Source organism: Pipistrellus kuhlii, unplaced genomic scaffold (genome assembly GCF_014108245.1).
Source record: "Pipistrellus kuhlii isolate mPipKuh1 unplaced genomic scaffold, mPipKuh1.p scaffold_m20_p_16, whole genome shotgun sequence".
NCBI classification, from domain to species: Eukaryota; Metazoa; Chordata; class Mammalia; order Chiroptera; family Vespertilionidae; genus Pipistrellus; species Pipistrellus kuhlii.
This window is the reverse complement of record NW_023425471.1, coordinates 17840160-17867383: the sequence shown is the minus strand read 5'-3', so window position 1 is coordinate 17867383 and position 27224 is coordinate 17840160. Positions and strand designations below refer to the sequence as shown.

The 27224-nt window shown below is 39.4% G+C and overlaps 2 pseudogenes; one reads left to right on the top strand and one right to left on the bottom strand.

The window, feature by feature from the left end:
• The first annotated feature begins 7170 nt into the window (after window positions 1–7170).
• On the top strand, window positions 7171–8486 carry LOC118720191 (annotated as a pseudogene).
• A 6849-nt stretch (window positions 8487–15335) lies between these two features.
• LOC118720116 lies at window positions 15336–15723 on the bottom strand (annotated as a pseudogene).
• Between the last annotated feature and the right edge of the window lie 11501 nt (window positions 15724–27224).

Below are 27224 nucleotides of genomic sequence, written 5' to 3'. Positions count from 1 at the left end.
GCTTGGATTCCTCCATTGCCAGGGAAACCCAAGCCTCCCTCCTGCTCTCTATGTGGCCGCAGTTTTCTTGGTTGGGTTAATTTGCATATGTGCTCTTGATTGCCTGGAGGGCATGGCTGGTGGGCATAGCAGAGTGATGGTTAATTTGCATATTACTATTTTATTAGATAGGATATCCACAAGAGCTAAGTTTACAAAGACAGAAAGTAGATTTGTGATTTCCTGAAGTTGAGAGTGGAGGGATGAATGTGGAATAACAGATATTGGGTATGAAATTTATTTTCAGGGTGATTAAAGTATCCTAAAATTAGATTGTGGTGATTATCGTACAACTCTGTGACTATACTAAAAAAAACATTGATTTTTTTCAGTTAAATGGTGTTTTATGATTTGTGAATTAGATCTCATTAAATATTTTTTTAAATGTAATACCAGAGGAAAAACTACATAAGATGGTATAACTGGATATTCTAGTGTGGATACTGGATTCTATATGGCTCTCATTCCCGGCCTGCTGGTATTGACTATTCCAATTGACTGCTTTTGGCCCAATTGTTTTTTTTGTTTGTTTGTTTGTTTGTTTGTTTGTTGTTTTTTTTTTGTTTTTTTTTTTATGACTCAGTAATTCTGAAAACCTAGCTCAGCAAATCTGTGTGCTGACCCCAAGAAAGTAATAAAATGGCTATATTGTTTCCTGGAAAGACCTGTGCTTTTGGGTGCCAATGAGAGTTACACAGTTATCAAAAAGGATGTATGAATAACCATCTAATTGAATGATTTAGAAATTGTAAAATTGGCCTTTCTACAATTAGACCAGCCTTCAGTTTTATAGATTTTTAATATATTTCATTGATTTTTTTACAGAGAGGAGGGGAGAGAGATGGAGAGCTAGAAACGTCGATGACAGAGAAACATCAATCAGTTGCCTCCTGCACACTCCCCACCGGAGATGTGCCCACAACCAAGGTACATGACCCTAATTGGAATCAAACCTGGGACCTTTCAGTCCGCAGACCAATGCTCTACCACTGAGCCAAACCGGTTTCAGCTCAGTTTTATAGTTTTATGAGTGATTTCTAAAACTGGATTAGAATCTGAAACCTGTATTTTACCATTAGACTTCTTCACCCTCCTCCCATTTATAATTTGTTTCCATACTTGACAAAAGCAGTGGTAATCCATTTAGCAGTTATACAAGGAGAGAAGCTAAACAAACCAAAATAGTTACTAGCCGTACAGACTTATGAAGGCTAGACTAGACTTTATGTCCAAGATTGTCAATTCCTATGGCTGACAACTGAAGCCATCTGTCAACTGGATATACAGCTGAAGCTGTCAACCATAAAACTATACATGGCCTCAGTATTTATCATGGGCATTTCATAACATGGGGAAATATGTATGAATCTCTCTCACCTCTCTCTCTCTCTCTCTCTCTCTCTCTCTCTCTCTCTCTCTCTCTCTCTCTCTCTCTCTCTCTCTCTCTCTCTCTCTCTCTCCCTTTTTCTAACATGCCATCTTCCAACCCCAAATAATTTTCCTTGCCATACAAAGAAACTCTAGGACAAAAAACAAACAAACAAACAAACATTTTCTTATTTTCCACTCCAGCTATTCTGATTTCAGCTATTCTCCAGGTATATCTTAGAAATTAATGTTTGTTTCTATCTCAGCATACCATAACTCTTTTTTCTCCTTTAACTAAACTATGTTATTTCCACCTCTTGTTCTTCACATTATTGCCAAGTGTTTCTAAGAAAGAGGTGTTCCAGATGTTTTCTTCTGAGTCAAGAGAGATACTGCTCTTTTAATCTTGGCTGCTTGTGGGCATCATCTGGAGAGTTTAAGCAATCATTTATGCTTGGATTCCACTTTCAGAGTGTGGACTGGATATTAAGATGTTTACTAGTAAAAGTTCTCCCTGGTGATGCTAATGTGTGGCCAAGATTGGAAATGAACCCATCATCTTCTGAGTACTTCTTCCTCCAGTCTCTACCCTTCGCCTAAAGATAGATGCCATTTCTCTTATTGGATTGAGTTCCTCAAGGGCAGGGACCATTTCTTATTAAATTTTTTTAAATTGTAAAGTCTCTGGAGTCTGACCACCTAATATTACTCACAGGTTCTTACCATCTTATTGTCTTATATCAATGGTCAGAAACACAAGTTAAAGAATAATTTGTGTTTGTATTAAAGAACATCTTTGACTAGTTCCTGATTTTAAGAGGAATGTACCTTAAGTTTGTCCATTAAGTACGATTTTTGCTGTAAATTTTTGAATATCACTGCTTATCAAATTCAGTAAAATCTCTTTGATTCAAATTATTAGGAAAATTCTACTATTGAGATAATGATCATATTTCTCCTTTAAAGTTTAATATGAAGTATAAATTCCCTAATGTTGAAACTATACATTTTATGATACATTCTTAAGAAAAAAAATGTATCTGAAAATATGTTTATAAAATATATTCATTAGATTTACTTAACTCAGATGTGATTTCTGTTTATGGGTGGAGTAAAGCATATAATTTTATTTTATTTTGATATCTTTAAAGTCTTCTGGAGCCAAGGATGTATGCTACCATATAAAATTGTCAGCTTTCCTTTTTTAAAATGTGATTTATTTCTCCCCTTCATTTGTTTTACATAGTGTATTTCTTGTTTTATTTTTGCTCATTACTGCCTTACATTGTACAGATAAAATGTATTTTTCTGGTAGGAGCTGAAATAACTTATTTTTATTGTTCTCATTGTTTTTTGTGGGGTTTCCATTTGTTCAATAATTAATCAACTACTTCTGTACTTTTGCTTCACACTCTATACAGAGAACTTATTTATTATTTTATTTATTTTATTAATGTTCATCCCCCATCCACCTCCTCTTTGGCAATAATTAGCTTGCTCTCTCTATCTATGGGTCTGTTTCTGTTTTATTTTGTGCATTCATTTGTTTTGTTTCTTTAAGATTCTACATGTAAGTGAAATCATGCAATATTTATCTCTTTCTGTCTGACTTGTTTCACTTAGCATAATGCTCTCTAGTTCCACCCATGTTATTACACATAAAAAAAATCTTTTTTTATTGATAAGCATATTTCATTGTACCATATTTTATTTTTGTGTTTATCAATGGACATCTGTATTTCTTCCATATCTTGGCGATTATAAATAACTAGAGGCCGGTGCACAAAATTTGTGCATGGGGGTGTGTGTGTCCTGCAGCCCAGCCTGCACCCTCTCCAATTGGGGGCCCCCTTTGGGCAGCTGAATATCCCACTCACAATCCAGAACTGCTGGCTCCCAAACTGCTCGCCTGCCTGCCTTCCTGATTGCCCTAACCACTTCTGCCTGTCAGCCTGATCAACACCTAACCACTCTCCTGCCAGCCTGATTGATGCCTAATTGCCCTCCCCTGCCAGCCTGGTCACCCCCAACTTCCCTCCCCTGTAGGCCTGGTCACCCCCAATTGACCTCTCCTACAGGCCTGGTCACCCCCAACTTACCTCTCTTCAGGCCTGGTCCCCCTCAACTTCCCTCCCTGAAGAGCTGGTACCCCCCAACGACCCTTTCCTTCAGACCTGGCCCCCCCCAACTGCCCTCCCCTTCAGGCCTGTCCCCCAACTTCCCTCCCCTGTAAGCCTTGTCCTCCCCAACTACCTTCCCTGCAGGCCTGGGTTTCTCCCAACTGCCCTCCCCTGTTGGCTATCTTGTGGTAGCCATCTTGTGTCCACATAGGGGCAGCATCTTTGTCCACATGGGGGCAGCCATCTTTTGTGTTGGAGTGACAGCCAATTTGCATGTTACTCTTTTATTAGATAGGATAAAGGCCTGGTGCACGGGTCGGATCTGGCTGGTGTGTCCAAAAGGGTGTCCTGGATCAAGGTGGGGGTTCCCTTGGGGCATGGGGTGGCCTGTGCAAGGGGCCTGTGATGGTTTGCAGACTGGCCATGCCCCCCAGGGACCCAAGCATAGGCCAGGGCTGCCTAGAAGTAGGTATCTAGGATTTATTCATCCTTTTTAATTAAAACTTTGTAGCCTTGAGCAGAGGCCTAGGCAAGCCAAGGTAGGGGGGGAAACTTGGCTTCCTCCGTCACTGGGGGTAACCGATGCCTCCAGCTCACTCCATCTCCATGGCCACTGCCATATTTGTTGTGATTTATTTATCTTCCATAATTGAAATTTTTTAGCCTTGAGTGGAGGCTAGGGCCAGCCAGGGCAGGAAGGAAACTTGGCTTCCTCCCTTGCCAAAGGCAACCTAAGCCTCCTGCTCACTCCAGCTCAGTGGCAGACACCATCTTAGTTGAGTTAATTTGTATACTCGCTTTTATTGGCTAGTGGGTGTAGCAGAGTGATGGTGAATTTGCATGTCTCTATTTTATTAGTGCAGATTCTGCAATGAACATAGGACATCTTTTAAAAATAATTTTTGAATTAGTATTTTTGTTTTCTTCAGATCAGTATCTTGAAGTGGTATTTCAGGGCCACATAGAAGATGTATTTTCTTTTGTAATTTTTGAAGGATCTCCATACTCTCTTTTTTGTTTTAATAATTGTATTCAAAGTTATTTCTGCTCCTTTTTAAACAAGCCCACAAACATTGCATACATTTCAGGCACTACACAATATTTAGCTAACCCCAGAATTCAAGGAAGAAAGGTAGGTTGCAGAGTATTAGAATCAAACCAGATTACTTGAATATACTATGCATGGTTATCCATCAAGACAGGGTTATGTGGGCAGCTTTTAGCTTCTCAAAAAGAACAGTGTCTTTTGAAGGGGTTCAGGAGCACTGTGGAGAGTGAAGACAAGAAAGAATGGTGATTATGGCCATATTATTAGCTATTGTTAGGTAAAAAAATTATACATTTGCAATTCTGTATATCCCACACAAATACACATACCCATGTGTGGCAATACACAAACTTTCTAATCCTTACAGCAAAATGATAACTTAGCTGATGATATTTCTATTTTGAACCTACAGAAACAGCAGGTATAAAGATTATTTAAATTGTCTAAGACCTCATAGTTAGCAAATAGCAAGATTCTGCAGTGTTCATTCTCTCTGTATATCACACTCTCTCCCAAAATGAGGTTAGGCACATTATGAGAAATAAGTTGAAAATACATGCACTTTCCAAGATCACTGTTAAATTCCTGCTGTTGAATAGTATTGTCTTTATTGTTTTGTTCTCCGTTTTAGTCCTTGAAACTTCAAATGGATTTCATTGTGTTTTGTTTTGGCCATTTGACTACTTCTTACAGCCCAGATTTATAAACTTTGCAAGTGCCTCTGAGTAGATGAGTGGATAAAAAAAATCTGTGGTAAATATGCCAGCCATTAAAAAAGAAAAAAGAAAAAAAAAGAAAAAAGAAAATCTTATCTTTTGGGACAGCATGGGTGGTGCTGGTGAATATTGTGCTAAGTGAAATAAACCAGTAAGAGTAATACAAATACCATATTATTTCACTTATATGTGAAATCTAATTAACAAAATAATCTGACAAGCCCCAGCTGGTTTGGCTCTGTGGATAGAGTATCAGCCTTCAGACTGAAGGGTCCTGGGTTCAATACTGGTCAAGGGCACATGCCTGGTTTGCAGCTTTGATCCCCAGTAGGGGGCATGCAGGAGGCAGCCAATCAATGATTCTCATTGATGTTTCTAACTCTCCTTCTTCCTTCCTCTCTTAAATCAATAAAATACATTTAAAACAAAACAGAAATAAATAAACTTACAAACAAAATAGAAACAGACCCACATATACAGTGTACATAGAACATACTGACAGCTGTCAGAAGTGAGAGGGTGGGAGTTAGGTAAAAAAGGTTAAGGAATTAAGAAAAAACAAACTCTTTATCACAGACAATGCTGTGGTGATTACCAGAAGGAAAATGTGGTGGGGGGAAGTAGTAAAGGGTAAATAAGGATAAATGTTGGAGTAAACTTTACTTTGGGTAGTGAACACACAGTACAATATACAAATGATGCATTGTAGAATTGTTACACTTGAAAATAATCTAATTTTATTAACCATTGTCAATGATAATTTCATATAAAAAATAAAATATATCTTGATCTTTCCATATCAGTGCATTAGGAATTTTTTCAATATTTCTTAGGATGCTATAGTGTTTCATTTTCTAGACATACCATAATTTAATTAGCCAATCTATTACCATGGATAATTAGGTCACTTCTGACTTTTTCTTAATACAAACAATGCTGAAATAAATTACCTTTTATTTACTGTATTTTCTGGCATATAAGATGACCCCCTAATTTTACAGTTAAAACATAGGTTTAGGCCTATATTCGCTGTATAAGACTACCCCCAACTTCAAAGAAAAGACTTACTTTGCCATCAATATCTACAGGTAATTTTTGTGCAATTTTGGTCTTTTGCCCCGGATTTTCGGTTGACTTTTTTTCATTTCAAAAGTCATCGTATACGCTGGAAAATACGGTATGCCATTTCACATTGGTGCATGTATGTTTATATGATGAATGCCTAGAATTAAATTTGCTAGGTCAGAGAGTATGTGTGCATGTGAATGTTATACTTTTGTACTCCAATCATTAATACATAAAAGTGTATTTTCACTCTTATGTTCATGAACATAGCATTTCACCAAACTTTTCAGGTCTTTGTCAATCTGATAGTTGAAAATGCCCTCTCAGTGGAATCTCAGCTTTCATCTTTTCTTTTATGAGTTAATTTAGCAACTCTTCATATGCTTAAGACCTATTTTTATTACATTTCCTCATAATGGTTTTTTTGCTACTTTTTTATTATATAGTTAATCTTACATTTTTTTATTATAGGATATCTGTATAAAATAAGGATATTATCACTTTGTGAAATAATGTATTATTAGGGAATATCATACATTACTGTATCAAAAATATCCCCAAATGGTTAAATGTTGTAGAATTTTTTTTTCCTTTCATGATTCTACTAGATACAAAGTCCATGAATCAACAAATAGCTTCTAATTATAGGACCAAGGTGACACCTCTTATTATTACTAACTCACAGAGATCAAGAAGAGTCAGAAAAGTCTGCCCACAATATTTTAAGGGCAAGACTCAAATATTTTACATGCACACATTTTATGCCTCACATGGGCTCCCATAGCAGTCAGGGCTGTGGGAACCACTCAGTAACATGGAGGAGGATGGAAAGAAGGGCAAGAAACCTGGAATTATGTCCGCTATTAAGAAAGTCATCTTCAAAGGTGAAAAGAGCAGAGAGAAGATGACAGAGCAGTGCCCTATGCACATTGTGGTGTTGTCCCTGCCTGAGTGAGCGGAGCCTGACAGATTGTTGAGCAACTACATTGAGAAGGAAATAAAGTATTTGGATAAGTTAATGTCCATAAACCTAAAACTATCCTGTAGGGCAGAGAACCTGCATCTCATAGACAACAAAACAGAGCTCACCAGCTTCTCGGATAGTTGATCCAGGAGCATGATGAGCTCATCAGCCTGTCTACCTAAAATGTCAAACTGGCCTGGAGGGACAGGGAAGAAAGCATCCTCAGGGTCCCCATTATGACATCAGGCTATGTCCTATATGTGGCATGATGCCTTGCACTTGGTGGTCCTCAAAACACCAATAGAATCCAGTGTCTCCCTCAGCCAGAGTATGCATGTTAAAAGTTCCAGAGGCCTAACCACAAGCTCCATGTTGGAGAGTAAAGTGGGGCCTGTGGAGGTCTGTTGCCTGGTGATGCTGGCCATGGAGAGCAAGGTGGCAGTAGAGGAGCGAAGGCAGATGTTCCAGATCATGTACACCGACTTTACCATCAACTTTATGGACAAAGCCATATTTGATGGGACCTTGACACCAACTACCACCTGTCCTCCCACAGTAGTGATGACTCTTCCACCAAGGTGCACATGAAGAAGTCATACAAGATAGATGCCAGCACCTTCTTCTTTCCTGAGTGCTGCACACAGGTGACATCTTGTCCTGCATGTTCACAGTGCCCTATGCCAAGACACTTCACAAGAGCAAGCTGAGCACCACGGCCATGGGGCTACTATAGGACTGCATGCCATACTGCACAACAAGATGTCCTCTCAGGAGATCCACCAGTTTTTAGCTCTGCTTCATGAGTACCTCAACAGTTCTTGGTGCTCAAGTTCTGTATGAACCTGCTGCAGTTCTGTGGGGACAGGTGTAAGTTCCTGCTGCTCAGTCTGTGGCTCTTCAGCCCTGAGAATGACAGCCAGCACTTTGAGAACTCACTCAAGACAATCAGGGAAAAGGACAGCCACAACATCATCACTGACAGCTTCAGCCAATACAGGCAGGCAATGAGCTCCACCTTTACTTCCACATCCAATAGGAACAGGGAATCAGGCAGTTCCAACAACTAATCCATGACCTTCAATTTGAACTAATGGGACCACATAATCACATACATCAGCAATGACATCAAGGTGCTGGGCGCCAGGATGGACCAGGACTTGACCTGACAGTGCCAAAGCTCCCATTGGTCTGTCCTCACAATGTAGGGCTAGGACTGGACCAGCCCCTTGCTCCTCCCAGCTCCCCCATTCCCATCCTCCTCTATTGTGAAAGAGACCCTGATGTGGGACAGAGGCTACCCCATGCCACCTGCACACAGCTGTATCGGGATATCCTGTAAGCCAGACCCCACACAGATGTTGGTTTTACACATAACATTCCTATTGAAACTCTTAGAAACCTTTAAAGAAGTTGACTGCAATATGAAAAAAAAAGAAAAAAGAATAAATGCATACTTGCTATTGTGGGCAATTATCAATTTTCCAAAACATAAAAATTTTCTAGTCTGTCCTTTTGCTTTTGCTTATTGTGGATTGTAACTTGCAAATGATAGTTTATTGCTATACCTGAATTGTTCATTTTTGATGGTTTTTGGAGTCAGTGTCACCTTTAAAAATATAGTTTTAATTCTTAGACTATCTTTTGAAAAACTTCTATCATTTCTTCTAAGAAATATTATAGGAGTGGTGGCAGCAGTTCCTGCTGTTTTTACCTCTTCTTCCCTGTCTTATTCTTCCTCCTTTGACATTTGAAATTTGAAACATTAAAATATTAGTTTCATTATCAGTCAAAATGTATGATTGATTCCATTAGTATGATCATTCTTCATGGACAAGTTTCAAGATATACTGAATTCCACTTATTAGTTTACTGCATTTATGTCCTCAATCTATTGCTGTTTGGAAATTAAAAAGAACTGGCGGGGTGTAAGGAAACACAGACAATAGCTTAGGGAAAGACACAGGAGAGTTTACTATGTTCATTAAATTTAATTAATAATTGAAATAAAAGTAATATACTTTATAAAAGGTGATTTAATCACTTGGAAAATTTAATTATGGTGATCTGATTAAATTAAAGTGTCATGAAACATTGGTATCATCAGAATTGATTTGTAAGCACCATTGCAATTTAAAACTGATGAAGCTACAGCAAGACATACAATAATTTTTCCCTTAAGTTAAAACCCAAAGGACTGAAGTTGTGATAAAAAAATATATGTATAATAACATTTTACCTTCTCTCTCTCTTTCTTTCCCTCTCCCTTTCTCTCTTCCTCTCCCTTGCTCTTTCTTTTCTTCCCTCCCCTCTCTCTTTTATTTTTTCCTATCTTATTTCCCATCTCTTCCCCCTTTTCTCTTACATTTTGTGCTGATTTCCAACTTCTACTGTCATACACCAATTATTCTGATTGCAGAAATTAAGTTCTTTAATTTTCTATTTGTGTGTCAGAGCAGGAAGGTGAGATTGGTCCTTATTTCAGATCTCATTACCACTCAAAAGAACAACTTTGACTCATTTATTGAAGAATAGATGCCCATTGCAGGAAGATTCCTGCAACAATAGGACTTCTGGTGGGTTTCCCTCCTGCCACTGCACCTCTCCCATCCCCGCCACAGCGTTTTCCCTGCTGCCTCTGCTCCCCACTCCCCACCCCCCTCTTTCCCTCCCACAGCCGCTGCCCCCCCCCTGCACTTTCCCTCCTGCTACCACTGCCTGTGCCTTCCCTTCCACTGCCAACTGCATTTTTCAGCTGCCAGCTGCCATGTACCATGCCTCCCACTGCCACCTGCTGCTGCCTGCCAAGCCCATGCTTTCCCTCCTGCAGTCACCTCGCTTTTAGCTTTTCCTCCCTCTTCCTTCCATGCTATCTTTAGTCTACACTCCTCCCTCCCTCAGCATATGGCATATGCAAATTAACCGCCATCTTTGTTAGTTTAATTTGCATACTCACTCTGATTGGCTGTGGGTGTAGAGAAGGTATGGTCAATTAGCATTTTTCTCTTTTACTAGTATAGATTATGTTTACTATTAGTTATTAGTGATATATAAAAATTATATCTTGATACAAGTATGAAAATGGTTAATTTAGAAAATACACTTTTTTATATACCATTTTAATTAATTAATTAATTAATGTTTTATTGAATGTATTGGGGAGATGTGAGTTTGTAAAACCATACAAGTTTCAAATGTACAAATCAATAAAACATCATCTGTACACTGTATCATGTGCCCATCACCCAAGCAAAGTCTCTTTTTCCCCCATTCCTCCTCCCTTTGCCCACCCCTACCTAAAACCACTCCCTTTTTCTCCTATCACCATACTGCTGTCTGTGTCTATGTGATATATATAAATACATATATATATTATATATTTTTTTTTTTGCTTAATTCCTTCAAATTATAACATTTTCATTGTCAGTTAATGTATGCTAATTTTCACTTTGAAGTGAACCAAGTATTATATACCCCAATGTTTCCCTTCTTCACTTATAGGTCAAGTATTTTAAAATATAATTTTTAATACTTAAATGTCAATCTTACACTTATTTTTATTGTGCTACAATATACATAATATAAAATTTACCATTTTAATAAATTCTAATTCTAGACTCAGTAACATTAAATATTTTACATTATTGTGCAACCATCATCATCTTCCATCTCCAGAACTTTTTCATCTTCCCAAACTGAAACTTGATATGCATTAAGCGATAATTTTCCAATACCTTCTCCTCTTATACCCTGGCAAGCATCAACCCACTTTTTGTTTCTGTGAATTTGAATACTCCATGTGCTTCATAAAATTATAATCACACACTATTTGATTGTTATTTAATTGAGCAGAATGCTTTGCAATCCATCCATGTTATAACATTTACCAGAATTTTCATTCTTTTAAGGCTAAATAACATTCAATTGTGTATATATCATATATTATTTATCCATTAATTGATATACACTTAGTTTGCTTCCACCTTTTGATAGTAGATAATGCTGCTATGAACAAAGGTATACAAATATGTGTTCAAGTTTTTGCTTTAATTCTGTAGGGTAAATATATAAAAGTGGCATTACTGAATCATATATTAATGCTGTTTATTTTTTTAGGAACTATCATCCTATTTTTTATTGTGGCTGCACAATTTTACATTTCTAGCATCAGTGTACAAGGGTTCTGATTTCTCCATGTTTTTGTCAACAGTTGTTGCTTTCTGTCTCTCTGGGATTGCTCCCCCTCACCAGGATCACAAAGGTCATATATATTTGCAGCAAGCCTGTGTCCCCCCAAACAGCTCTGCTCTCCAGTCCTGGTCACCCTGGTGAACAATTCATATGTTTATTTAAATTTTCATTTAATTTAATTAAAAATATTGTTGACAGTATTACAGATGGCCCCCAATTCCCTCCCCCCTTTCTCCGCCTCCTCTGAGCCTTCACCAAACTATTTCTGTGTTCATTGGTTATGCATAAAAGTTCTTTGATTAATATCTTCCTGTCTCTGTTGTTCCCACCTGATATATATTAGTTTGTTCCATGCTCCTGGACTTATTTTGTCAGTTTATTATGTTCATTAGATTCCACTTATAAGTGAGATCCTATGATATTTGTCTTTCTCTAACTGGTTTATTTCACTCAGCATAATATTCTCCAATCCATCCATTCTGTGGCAAAGGGTAAGAGATCCTTCTTTTTTAGGGCCATGTCATATTCCATTGTGTAAATATACCACTGCTATTTTAGCCACTCAATTACTGATGGACACTTGGATGTTTTCAGATCTTAGCTGTCCTCCTATATAATAAGAGGTAATATGCAAATTGATCATCAGTCCAACACACAAGATGGCCACCCCCATGTGATCAAAGATGGCCACCCCTGTGTGGTCAAAGATGGCCCACATGTGGACACAAGATGACCACCACAAAATGGCCAGCAGGGGAGGGCAGTTGGGAGAAACCAGACCTGCAAGGGAGGGCAGTTGGCATGACCAGGCCTGCAGGGGATAGTAGTTAGGGGTGACCAGGCTGGGAGAGGAGGCAGTTTGGGGGTACACAGGCCTGCACGGAGGGCAGTTAGGGGTGACCAGGCTGGCAAGGGAAGGAAATTAGAGGTGACCAGGCCAGCAGGTAAGAGTATTTTGAGGCAACCAGGCCAGCAGAGGAGGACAGTTAGGGGTGACCAGGCCTGCAGGGCAGGGCAGTTAGGGGCAATGGGGCCAGCAGGGGAGAAGTTATATGTTGATCAGGCTGGCAGGGGAGTGGCTAAAGGATGAACAGGCTAGCAGGCAGGTAAGACATTGGGAGCCAGCAGTCCTGGATTGTGAGAGTGATATCCAACTGCCCATTTAGGCTTAAACAGGCAGTTGGACATCCTTCGAGGGATCCCAGATTAGAGAGGCTGCAGGCTGGGCTGAGGGACAACCCTCCCCCCACTCCCCGCCCCGATGCCCTATGCATGAATTTCATGCACCAGGCCTCTAGTTGTAAATAATGCTGCTAGGAACATAGGGGTGCATATATTCTGTCGGATTAGTGTTTTGGGATTCTTAATATATAATCATCATAGAAGTGGGATCACTTGGACAAACAGTAATTCCATTTTTTTTTTTAACTAAATCCCATACTGTTTTCCATAGTGCCTGCACCAATCTGAATTCCCACCAGCAGTGTATTAGGGTTCCCTTTTGTCCACATCCTTGCCAGGACTTGTTGTTTGTTGATTTATTGATTGTAGCCATTCTGACAGATGTGAGGTGATATCTCATTATAGTTTTAATTTGCATCTCTCTGATGATTAGTGACATTGGACAATTTTTTATATGTCTATTGGTCATCTATAAGTCCTCTTTGGAGAAGTGCCTATTCAGGTCTTGTGTCCATTTTTTAAACTGGTTATCTGTCTCCCTTCTTTTGAGCTGTATGAATTATATTTTGGAAATTAACCCCTTCTCAAATGTGTCATTGGCAAATATGTTCTCTCATAATATGAGTCCCCTTTTCATTTTGCTTATACTTGCTTTTGCTATGCAGAAGCTTTTTATTTTGATGTAGTCCCCTTTGTTTATTTTCTTCTTTGTTTCTCTTGCCCCAGGAAATATATTGTTGAAATGTCTGCTATGTGAGATATCTGAGTTTTTGCTGCCTATGTTTTTTTTTCTAGGATTTTTAGTTTTATGACTTACATGAGTATCTTTTAAATTTATTCTTGTGTGTTGTGTAAGTTGTTTATGTAGTTTCATTTTTTTGCACATACCTATCCAATTTTCCAAGCACCATTGAATTAAAGAGATTGCCTTTCCTCCATTGTACGTTCTTGCCTCCTTTGTCATATATTAATTGACCCTAATGATGTGGTTCAATTTATGGGGTCCCTGTTCTGTTAGATTGATCTATATGCCTGTTTGTGTCAGTACCAGGCTTTATTATTATTATTATTATTATTATTATTATTATACTGGTTTTGTAGTATAGTTTGATATCTGGTATTGTGATCTCCCCAACTTTCTTCTTATTGCTCAATATTGCTGGGACTATCCAGGGTTTTTATTTTATTTTATTTTATATACATTTTGGAAATATTCATTCTAGATCTGTGAACTGTGTCATTAGTACTTTAACAGGGATTGCATTGAATCTCTAAATTGCTTTGGGTACTATGGACATTTTAAAGGTGTTAATTATTCCAACCCATGAATACGGTATATGTTTTCACTTGTTTGTATCTTCCTCTATTTCTCTTTTCAATGTCCTATAGATTTCTGAATACAAGTATTTTACCTTCTTGATTAAGTTTATTCCAATGTATCTTATTTTTTATTATTGCAATGGTAAATATGATTGTTTTGTAGTTTCATTTTCTAAGAGTTCATTTGTTGGTATATAAAAATGCCTTTAATTTATGGTTGTTGATTTTGTATCCTACTACATTACCAAACTCATTTAGTAAATCTAGTAGTATTTAGGTGGAATCTTTGGGGGTTTTCTATATATAATATCATGCCATCTGTGAATAATGACAATTTCACTTCTTTCCAATTTGGACAATCACCCAAGAAAATCTTGCAGAATGTGTCACTCTGGTTTGCCAGTGGTACTCATGGAACTTTATTTTATTGTATTGTTTTTTTTTAAATTTATTCTTATTGTTGAAATCATTATCCTCCATTGACCCCTCCATACAACTCTTATAAAACTTTAAAACATGGCCAGATTCAAAGACAAAAAATCATCAACCAAACCATCAAACCACAGAGGGAAGGCAGGGGAGAGTAGGGATAAGGAGGAAAGATCAACCAAAGGACATGTATCTAATGGACACAGACACTAGGGGCAGGGGTGATGGCATGAGAAGAGGGGTAGGGAACAATAGTGTGGGTAAGAACACATATGTAATACCTTAATCAATAAAGAAAAATATTTAAAAATAATAAGCACCTCAATGATCTGTGGGTCAATATTATACAGCCTATTATACAGCCTATCATATGTGTATTTTTAGTCCTGGGAATAACATAAAATATTAGGTAAAACAAAGAAGAAAAAACAGACAGCCAATACCTTGGGTCCAAACCCAGAGATTCTGTTTTTATATCTGAGAGTGGCAAGTGTTTCTAATATTCAGGGAAATTTGAGAACTGCTAAATAATGTGATACATCCATTCTTAAAATATCAACATGCAGTTCAGCCAACAATGGCCTGTATTTTCTTTTTAGCAAACACCTTCCACAATTTAAAGTATCTGGCCTCTGGTCCTAGATTATCTGAATAATTTTCTCAACTGATCACTCCCCATAGTTCTAAAAGCATGAGAACTATTATTTATTTCTAAAGTTGGTTACACTATCATTGCCATGAAAAAGTACTATACAGCTTTATCATCATTATCATTCTAATTTTTGTCTACAGCCTCTGGCCATTTAATGGAGGAAAGGGGATGGGGAAGATCAGGACCCACAAGGAGCAGTGGAGCACTCAAACCAGTCCCAGGCCCTGCTTTTCACACTGTTCAGTTAATGAAACAGCAGCTGCAAGCCTAGTGTCAAGCAGGTGGCCCCCGCCTTCAGGCTGCCTGTGGGGGTGAGGTTGAGGGACCTGTTACACAGTTCTCCATAACAGCAAGTAAAGGTGAGGCTGTAGGTAATGCCCTGGTAGGTGACAGGCTCTTCAAGTCAACTATATGAACTAATGTCCATGGTACCTTTTTTGATGATGGGGCCGAGGCCTGGGGCTGTCTCTTTGCCCATGAAGCACTCCTTGTCATCACCACAGGTCATGGGGATGCCAGGGTAGTCGGACGAGTCAGTCAGCTTACAGAAGGTGCAGTCCATGGCTCCTGTCGTGATTGTGAGCAAAGCCATCACCAGGAGCAATAGCCACCGGAGGACCATGGTGGCCTGGTGGTGGTGGACCTCCATGAACTGCTGAATGACACTCAGCAAGCCCACAAGAGTTCTGCCCCTGGTTCTGGCCTCCCAGGCTCAGCACTTGGAGTGTCCTTGGTTCCCAATGCTCTGTGTCCCTCTCAGGAGCTTTGGTGTGACCACGGCTCCAGAGTCCCAGGGTCTCTGAAGCTTCCCTGAGACAGACAGCCAGTTGCTGCTGCCTCACAAGAGTGTTTGTGGAGCAGAATGGGGTGACCTCACAAACCCCTCAGAGTTCCACTGGCCACTCTAGGGGTGAGGTCATGGTTGGGGGAGGAGTGTCACAATCTGAAGGGCAGGTTGGCCCACTGACCTGCCAGAAAGAAAGGTCATTGCCATCCCACCGAGGTAAGAATGCTTTATCTAATACTTGCCATTCTGGCCACTCAGTCTTAGGCTCTGCTGGGTGCTGGGTGCTGCTCCTGCCCAGTTCCCATGGTGAGTCTGTTTCTCAGATGGGCAAACCAAGGCTCAGGAGGAGAAAGTGATGTGTCCAAAGCCTAAGGGCCAGGATTAGATCCAGGTTTATTTAATCTCAAAGAGGGCATTTGTTGAGCTCCTGCTGTGTGCAAGACCTGTATGGATGTGTTATATAGCCACCACTGTGATAACAGGACTCAGAAGGGCAGGGCTCACCACAGAACCCAGGCTCCTAACATTGGGCACTGTGTTGGGAGCTCCACCCATCTTTCCCATTGGAATCTTTCTACCTATTACCTGTCTCTCAAATGAGCGAACAGGCACACAGAGCAGGTACAGCCAGAGCCTAGCACAGAGAAAGTGCTTAACAAATGGGATCATTATAGGAAGCAGCTGGGTCTCAGAACAGTCCCCATGGGTGTCAGAAAATGAACTCCATCTCTTGCCAGAGGGGAAAACTGTGTCATCTTTCAATGGGAACAGGCAGAGGCCAGGCTTAAACTTAAGTCTACCATATTTTACGGCGTATAAGACGACCCCCTAATTTTACAGTTAAAACATAGGTTTAGGCCTATATTCGCTGTATAAGACTACCCCCCACTTCCGAGGCAACACCAGTTCTTTTTTTAATAGACGGCCTCTAACTCTGGCCAATATGAGCAGGCTTTTTACTAGAACACAGTGTAGCTTCAGGTACAGAACATGTATAATTTGCATGCATAAAAAGCCTGCTTGCATTGGCCAGAGTCAGAGAGGCGGTCTATTAAAAAAAGAATTGGTGTTGCCTCAGAAGTGAGGGGTAGTCTTATACAGCGAATATAGGCCTAAACCTATGTTTTAACTGTAAAATTAGGGGGTCGTCTTATACGCCAGAAAATATGGTAAATCCAAATGAAAATTTAAGTATCTTAACATCTTGTACTTATGGGGTAGGTACCTTTGTGTGCCCCATTCTATAGGGGGGTGATGGTGAGTCTATAGGATGGCAGGATTTTATTTTTTAATTTTTTCATCATTGTTGAAAGTATTACAGATGTCCCCCAAATTTCATCCCTTCTACCCCTTTACTCCCAGTCCCTGCCTCACCCCAGGTCTTCCCCACACTATTGTCTGTGTCCATTGGTTATACATATACTAGAGGCCCAGTGCACAAAATTCATGCATGGGGGGTGTCCCTCAGCCCAGCATGCGCCCTCTCCAATCTAGGACTGCTGGCTCCGAACTGCTCACCTGCCTGCCTTCCTGATTGCCCCTAACCACTCCCCTGTCAGCCTGATTGATGTCTTAACTGCTCCTCTGCCAGCCTGATTGCCCCTAACTGCCCTCCCCTGCAGACTTGGTCACCCCTAAGTGCTCTCCCTTGCAGCTGGGTTGCCCCCCAAGTGTTCTCCCCTGCAGGCCAGGGTCCACCTCAACTGCCCTTCTCTGCAGGCCCGGTCACCCCCAAGTTTCCTCCTCTGCTAGCCTGGTCACCCCTAACTGCCCTCCCCTGGAGGCTTGATCACCCCCAACTTCCCACCCTTCCAAGCCTGGTCCCTTCCAACTGCCCTTACAAGCTAGCCTGATCACAGCAAACATCAACTTCCCTCCCTTGCAGACCTGGTCCCTCTCCTGTAGGCCATCTTGTGTCCACATGGGGGCAATCATCTTTGACCACATAAGGACAGCCATCTTGTGTATTGAAGTGATGGTCAATTTGCATATTACTCTTTTATTAGATAGGATACAGGCCTGGTGTATGGGTGAGAGCTGGCTGGTTTGCCCTGAAGGGTGTTCTGGATCAGGATGGGGTTTCCCTTGGAGAATGGGGTGGCCTGGGCAAGGGTCCTGTGGTTGTTTCCAGGCCGGCCACACACCATAGTGACACAAGTGGAGGCCTTGGTATCTGGGATATATTTATCTTGTATAATTGAAATTTTGTAGCCTTTAGTGGAGGCTAGGGCAGGCCAGGGCCAGTGGAAAGCTTGGATTCCTCCATCACCAGGGAAAACCAAACCTCCTGCTCGCTATTTGGCCATAGCCAATTTTGTTGGGATTTATTTATCTTCTATAATTAAAAATTTGTAGCCTTGAGTGGAGGCCAGGAAGGCCAGGAAGTTTGGCTTCTTCCATTGCCAGGGAAACTCAAGCCTCCTGCTTGCTTTGTGGCTGCCACCATTTTTGTTGGGATTTATTTATCTTCTATAATTGAAAGTTTTGTAGCCTTGAGTGGAGTCCATGGCTGGCCAGGGTGTAGGGGAAGCTGGGCTTCCTCTATTGCCGGGGAAACCCAAGCCTCCTGCTGGCTCCATGGCCGCAGCCATCTTGGTTGGGTTAATTTGCATGTTTGACCTGACTGGCTGGTGGGTGTGGCTTGTGGGTGTGATAGATGTATGGTCAATTTGCATATTCCTCTTTCATTAGATAGTATGTATAGAAGTTTTTGGTTAACCTCTTCCCATCTATCCCTTCTCCTGTGAGCAATATCAGCCTGATATATCATGCCTACATGCCTCTGGACACATTTTGTTCACCACTTTATTTTGTTCATTAGATTAAATAATAAGTGAGACTTATATAATACCTTATAACTATCCAAAAATGTGTGAAGTGGCATCTCATTGTTTTGATTTTCACTTTCCTAATAATTAGTGATGTTGAATATATTTTCATGTACTTATTGGCCATAGTATATTAGAGAATTATCTGTTCAAGCCTTTTGTACAATTTTAAATATTTTTGGTTGTTTTGTTGCTGTTGTTGTTGTTGCATCATTGGAATTCCTTATATATTTTAGAAATTAGCCCCATATTTAGCATATGACTTGCAAATATTTCTTACCATTGTTTGGGTTACCTTTCACTCTTTTGATAGTTTTTTTGATGTATAAAATTTTTAATTTTCATACAGTCCAATTTATCTATTTTGTTATTGTTGCTTATTCTTTTGGTGTCATTTCCAAAAATTAATGGGAAATCTAATGTCATAAAGCTTTTCTCATATGTTTTCTGAGTTTCTGAAATTTTAGCTCTTACACTTATGTTTTTTGACCCATTCTGAGTTATGTTTTTATTACTATTATTATTTATTTTTTTTAAAGAGAGAAAGGGAGAGGGATAGAGAGTTAGAAACATCGATGAGAGAGAAACATTGATCAGCTGTCTCCTTCACACCCCGTACTGGTGATGTGCTTGCAACCAAGATACATGCCCTTGACTGGAATCAAACCTGAGACCCTTCAGGCCACAGGCCAATGCTCTATCCACTAAGCCAAACTGGCTAGGTCCTGAGTTATGTTTTATATATGATGGATGGCAAGGATCCAGCTTCATTCTTTTGCATGTGAATATTGTCTTACCAACACAATTTGTTGAAAAGGCTTATGCATAGTGATTTGGGTTGATATCTGGGTTCTCAATTCTATTCCATTGATCTATATGTCTGTTCTTGTGCCAGTACCAGGCTGTTTTGAGAACAGTGGCTTTGTAATATAGTTGGTATTTTAATTGAGAGTGCATTGAACTTATAGATTGCTTTGGGAAGTATGGACATTTTGATGATGTTGATTCTACCAATCCATGAACATGGTATGTTCTTCCATTTGTTTACATCTTTCTCTATCTCTTTTTTCAGTGTCATGTAGTTTTCCGTGTATAGGTCTTTTACCTCCTTAGTTAAGTTTTGGAGAACATCATGCTGAGTGAAACAAGCCAGTCAATGAAAGAGAGATACCACATGACCTCACTTATTTATGGATGATAAAGAACATTATAAACTGAAGAACCAAAAGATAGATATAGAGACAGTAAAGCAACAAGCAGACTGTCAAATTACAGCGGGGAGGTTGGGGAGATCTGGGGGAGATAAGAGATCAACCGAAGGACTTGTATACATGCATATAAGTACAACCAATGGACACAAAACTCTGGGGAGGGAGGGTATGTACGGGACAGGGGGGGGGCATTGGTATATGTACAAAAATAATAATTTAATTAAAAAATATATTAAATAGCAGAAAAAGGCTTATGCTTATCTTCATGTATGTTTCCAAGTTCTAGTTTTTTAAAGCACTGTAGATGAAAAAAATCATCACCTCATGCAATTATCTTTTTTTTTCTTTTCAAAATTTTAAAATCAAATTTAGAGATAAAGTATTCAATTGCATAGCAGTAAAATTTAGAAATGCAATAACTATTTATTCAATGATACGACTAATTATTGTCACAAATGCTACTCTCATCTTTCCACATTGTCACCATTACCCCAACACTGAACTAGTAAAGAAATGAGAGAAAGAAATGACATATAGGTTGATAAGTATGTAGGCAGGCAGACTGAAAGAGGCACTTTCGTTATTGATTAGCATTGCCTTCATAATACATTCGTTAAGGATCTAAACCAGGCCCTTGCCAGTATGTCTCAGTTGGTTGAGCATTCTCCCATGCACCATAAAGTTGCCAGTTTGATTTCCAGGTAGAGCACAAACTTAAGTTATGGGTTCGATCTCCAGTTGAGGTTTATGCAGGAGGCCAACAATTAATATTTCTTTCTCACATCAATGTTTTTTTCCCTTTTCTACTTCATTTCTCTCTAAAAAAATAAATAAAAAAATCATAAAGAACTTAAAAAAAAAGAAAAAAGAACCTAAACCACAAAGTTCTTCAGCCTACACAGTCTAAAGAATGGACCTGGGTAAAAAAAAAAAAAAAAAAAAAAAAAAAAAAAAAAAAAAAAAAAAAAAAGATAAATAATTGACATTTTTATTTTTAAAATATCTATTTTTAAGCCAAAAAGAGGTGTTTTAAAAATTGCATTACTTTCAGAGTGTTACACAGAAGACACTGTACCTTTGGGAAGCATGCATATGGCCGGGGCCTCTTTGCTTTGCTTTCATATCACCTCTGCTTCCATTAGAAACAGCATATTTGGGGGAAGATAAGGAGGTAAAACAGGCGGCAAGCCAGAGTTCAGGCAGCAGGACATCAAGGCATGCAAAGCTCAGAATGCCTGGAAAAGTGCTACTGAAGTAGAGCACAATCAACATTGGTCTTAAGGCATATAGCAAAGAGGAAAGATTCTGTGGGTAAGTTGAAATGATTAGTGGATGTTGAAAGAGCAATAGTAGGTGGCTATCATAGACTTTGTCTTAGCATGGCTTTGCATGCTCTGAAAAAAACAGTTCTGTGGTGAGCCAACAAATAGGAACTATACTAATATAGGAACAATTAGGTATCTGTTTTGAAATAATAGAAATATATTTATTTAAAACAATTTCCTTATGCCAAAAGAAGCTGTGTGCAAAGTGACAAAAACCTGGATACTGAACATAAAGGTCAATAAGATAGGAATTCAAACTCTGCTCATCCTATTCCCTGGCCATATAACTATGCGTACATTTCTTTTACTTTATCTAGAAAATGGCTAGAAACATATTTAGTATACATAGTAATAACCTAAGATAAGAGATATAAATCTTACTGTATAATGCCTGCCCCATAAACTAAAGGTAATTGACATTCATTGGTTTGTGGTTCCAAAACAAATAAACAAGAAGATTTAGTCAGCATTGTTATAAACAATGAATTGTATATGAACTGATCATTTAAGTATACAGTCATACCACGTTTGAAGTGGGTAAATCAATACAATGAGATTTATATTGTACACATGGATATAATGAGATTTATATTGTACACAAGATCACCCTGAACTTCAAACAGCAGACTGAAAATTAACCTAAAATAGTAACTAAAAGCAGCATCCATTCTGATATTTTTTAAAGTGGCAGAACATAAAAATGCCAAAAGTTAACATTGACTATGTAATGTTTAAATTTTGCTCTATTCATCCTTATATGGACCATGCCTGTCCTGGTTTTTGAAGCTTAATTTAAGCATTTCAAATTTTCATCTTTTGGATTTTTTTTTTTTTACTTTTTATTGAATTTATTGGGGTAACATTGGGTAACAAAATTATACAAGTTTCAGGTGCACAGTTCTACAACACATTATCTATATACTGTATTGAGTGTTCAGCACACCAAGTCAAGTCTCCTTCCATCATCATTTACCCCCATATATCCATTTTAAATTTTTTCTTTCCTATATTATTTTGAAGCACTTAAACATGTCAATATAGCAATTAGTTTCCATCAATTATGAGTGTTTGAATCCAAGAGTTTCCCTTTCTAAAACTTAATCTGAACAAAAAATAAAGAAATCAAACATATACATCTTGTTTAAAAATTGAATTTATTTGGGTGTCATTGGTTTGCAAAACTATACAGGCTTCAAGTGTACAATTTAATAAAACATCATCTGCATTGTGTGCTTATCACCCAAAGCCAAGTCTCTTTCTATCCCTATTTTCTTGCCTTGCCTTTGTGGACCTTCACCTACACATATCCTCTTTTTCTAAGGTTGTCATCACACTGTTGTCCATGTCTATGTGGTGTGTGTGTGTATGTGTGTGTGTGTGTGTGTGTGTGTGTGTTGGCTAACCTCTTCACCTTCTTTCATACAGTTACTCTTCCATCCACCCTTCTGACATCTGTCAGTCTGTTCCATGCATCAATGCCCACCAGTATTTTAAAAAAATATTTAAATGATAGAGGAGTTAGTGCCAGATTAGTAAAATACTATTGCCTTATGTTACTGTTCTACTTTGGTAGATATTAATATTCAAACTGTTAGAAACCCTAATGCCACTATTTTATTTTATTTTATTTTATTTTTTAATATATTTTATTGACTTTTTACAGAGAGGAAAGGAGAGAGATAGAGAGTTAGAAACATTGATGAGATAGTCATCGATGAGCTGCCTCTTGCATGCCCCCCACTGGGAATGTGCCCGCAACCAAGGCACATGCCCCTGACTGGAATCGAACCTGGGACCCTTCAGTCTGCAGGCTGACGCTCTATCCACTGAGCCAAACCGGTTTTGGCAGAAACCCTAATGCCACTATTTTAATAGTTACCCTTTTGTGTATAGTAAATATTGCAAGATGAATTTTTTGAATAAATCTTTATTGTTTAGATTATTACAGTTCCTCTTTTTTCCTCCCATAGCTCTTCTCCATCCAGTTTTCATCCCACCCCATGCCCCTACCTCCCCACTCTCCTCATCCATAGGTGTGAGATCTTTGTCCAATCTCTTCTCACACCCCCACACCCTCTGTCCCCTGAGAATTGTCAGTCCGCTCCCTTTCTATGCCGCTGATTTTATTATGTTCACTAGTTTATTTTGTTCTTCAGATTTTTTATTCACTTGATTTTTAGATTCACTTTGTTGATATGTATTTATTGTATTTCCCTGTGTTTGTTTTTATGTACTGGGTAGCTGCTAAGTCTCCTTGAGTTAATAGAGTGGCCTTGTGTGGGAGGTGTCCTATAGGGCCCAGAGGCTCAGCCTTCCCAGTCACCTTAGGTAGTATAAGGTTTGAGGCTCAGGAAACTCACCACCAAGGAGTTTTAAAGTAAAGTTTATTCCCCAGTAATGAGCGGGACTCATTATGGAGGTAGAGAAGTCAGAATTGAAGGAGTTGGGGAGTGGGGATGGACCCAGCCGGGCTGCCACCTGGACATGGAAGACCAGCAGCACATGGCTGGTCTGGGGGTCTTTTTAAGGGGAGGAACAGGAGAGGGTTGGACCCAGGGCAGAACAGGAAGTGGTGGGCTCCAGGACACTTTGGCAGGCACTGATTGATGGCCCAATGTCCTGGAGATGTCCCTGTGACAGGTGCCAGCAATGTTATAACTCCGCCCACCAGTTGGGAGGAGGGAGAACCTTACATTGGTAGATGCTCTTGGTGCACCCCTTGTGAGCTGATTGCACAGTCTTGTTGTAGTTAACCCTTGATTGATGTTGATACCAACACTAGGAGGTATCTCTAGGAGGAATTGACCTCCAGGCCAATTGGCTGTTGTGTGTCTACACTGGAAGATCTCTTGTGCAGGAGCCACCCTTATGGGGCAGGACTTGCTTCAATTGGTCTTTAGTGCTCACTGAGTCTGCCCCTTGACTGTGTCTCTTATGAATGTGAAGAGTTGTAATCTGGTATGGTTTCACTCTGACCACTCAGTACACTGGCTCTTGGATCACCAAGGAGGTGCAAGGTCAGCCACTGTCTGGGGCCACCCAGCAGGAGCTACAGAGACATCTGTGGATTCTTCCTCTTTGATGGAGGTTGGAAGTGTCCAGATGAGGCCCAGCTGTGAAGCAAGGCCACTGCTGCTGCCAGGCAGTGGTCCTTCCTTTGGAATCTCTGGGGCTCTCTGACACAGCTGCAGAGTTGTTTTTGTTTGTTTGTTTTTTGTTTTGTTTTTGTTTTGTTTTTTTTTTTTTTTAGGAGAAAGGACAGGCCATTTATATGCAAAAGCTGCTGCACACAGCTTGAGAGGGATTGTAAATTGGGTGAGGTGGGGTATCTTTGAATCACTAGGGTGGGGCAAAAAGTGATGACTGCCCTGAACCTGAGAAGTCCCAGGTTCTCTAAGTCCCACATCCCAATGCAGGAACAATAATTGCTTTGAGCACCTCTAGGAGAAAGCCATCCTTATGTTCCTTTCACAAGGCTAGGCAGTCCATTTTCACCCTGTATGTGCCTGGATCCCCCAGAATCTCTCCCGGAATTAGAGTTCAGAGCAAGGGGGAACTTGTATCTCCTAGTTTAAGGAGCAGCCAATCCAGGTGCCAGCACTTCCTGCACCTCCTCATCTCTTACTAGTCTCAATGTACTTTCTTCACCTCTCTAGTTTTGCAACTTGCACTCAGCCAGCTTTCCCACAGTTCTGGATGGTGGTAGTTCTGCAATTTATTTGTGGTTTTGATGTGGTTGTGAGAGGCAGCAAGAATAGGTGATTACCTATGATGCCATCTTGGTTTCTCTGCAAGATGAATTTCACATTTGATAAAGCAGGCTTGAAAAAAAGGTTTGTAAGAAAGCATGCTTCCATTTCAATACTAATTTAAATTTAAAGAAAATGAACATAATGTCTTGCAATTGCTATTGATATACAGTGATAGAGAGTAATTTCAAATACTAAATTATCTGATGCCCAGCATGACTTCTGTTACTGCCAATAAGATAAGCAATTAAGACAATGAGGATAATCATGAAAGGACACTCCCAATGGCAACACTACTCACTATGTTATTGTGATCTAACTGCAATTCTTCCACAGATGCGAAGTTCAAACTTGAAAACCTGGACCCATGAAAACTTTGAATATGTTCACTGAAGAGGCATTTGTGACATGAATTTTTTTCTTAAGATTACACTTATGGGAATTTCCAATGGTGGCTTGAAAGGCTCTCAATGGAAGCTTTCAAAGTAGGATCTCTGGTGTCACATAGAATTAATTTTATTTACCTGGATAACTTTTAGGAAAAACAGGCTAGAACTTGCATTCATTCCAAAGAAGAGTGACATTTTTGCTGCAGAGTTCCAGTGTGGCTATATGAGAATTATAGCTCTGGTATCTTTTTAGGGTTGACATTGATGCTCTTGTCACAGTTGCCTTATAGCTTTCTCATATCTGATGATTAGTCGGTACTTCACGCTATAAGGTGAAGTTCCATTTGTAACACATGTACAGGGTGGGGCAAAAGTAGGTTTGTAGTTGTGAGCAGGTGAAACACAGAATTTATTCTTGTATTATTAGTTATTAATTATTGTATTATTTTCCATACAAACAACTGCAAACCTACTTTTGCCTAACCTGTATTGTATTTTTAAACAGTTGCACTTTCTGGGGAACTGGTAGGCTTTGGCCTTGGAGGTGTTGGGAAAGTTGGTTGTTGTTCACAGAGTGTTTTTTTCTTGTTGAAGTTATTAGAAACATATTTCTGGATAGTAGCTTCACAGAGTTAAATAGTTATATAATGCTTGTATTCATCTCTTGCCTATGACACACCTGTATTTTTTTTTTTAATCTCTGTCTGACTTGATATCAGTTATGAATTCCAACATATTGATTCCTTTTGCGCTTGTGATGGGAGAATAACTGTGTCTTACAAGTTGTGAATAAAACAACATTTGGACATTAACGTGTTACACTACTTATGAAACTGGGGACAGATATATATCCTTCCTCAAAGTAATCACTGTACTGACATCAGAAGCATTATCTTTACTACAACAAATGCTATTCAGTTCTTCTGGAGTAGATGGTGAATTCAAGGTCACATTTTTATCATCACATTTCTGTGATAGTTCCTCAAGAGGCAGCTTGTGAAGTCACCCATTGTGCAAGCTGATCAGTATCCACTTTTCACCATAAACATTGCAGATGTACTGTGCACCAGTATTGAAAGCGGCAGCAGAAGCACTTTCCTCCTCCAAATATCACCTAGGGATGCCAGTGACATCAGTGGTGGGGTGGAAGGCCCAGATAGGTTTTCCTTGAAACTCTACCATCTGCCAACATCTTTGATATATCTGCATACATTTGGAAGTTAGGGAATAGGCAAAAAGACCAGTAGTCCAGGGGTTATAATTTGGAAAAGAAGGAAGCATGCCAGCAAAATCAATATGCAGCCTGCCTCTGGCCTCAGTAGTATGGGCCCTGCAAACGAAGAAATATATGTAAATATATATCTATATATGACTAAACGACCCTTCAACTGGTAGCTATGACATGCACTGTTTACCAGTGGCAGACATTCAACACGCAGGCATGGAAACATGGAACAGACTGATGAATCTCAGAGGGAAGGGTGAATGGGATGGCAGGAAAAGATTGACCAAATATCTTATATGCATACTAGAAGCCTAGTGTATAGACTTGTGCACTGATGGGATCCCTTGGCCTGGCTTGCAGGAATAAGGACAAAACCGGCAGTCCTACATCCTCTGGGTGGTCCTGGATTGCAAGAGGGTACAGGGCCTCTAGTATCTTATTATTTGGCAAAGTGAGCCATTAAAGGATTCAAATACTGTATATGGCCTTTTAAATAGTTATTGCCAATAATGGAACTGTTTCTACATATGCCTTATTATAAATCTCCTAACTTTCTTAGTTATTTCAGAACATAACTAATGTGGATTTTAATTTGCAGAATAGTTATTAAGGGATGGAA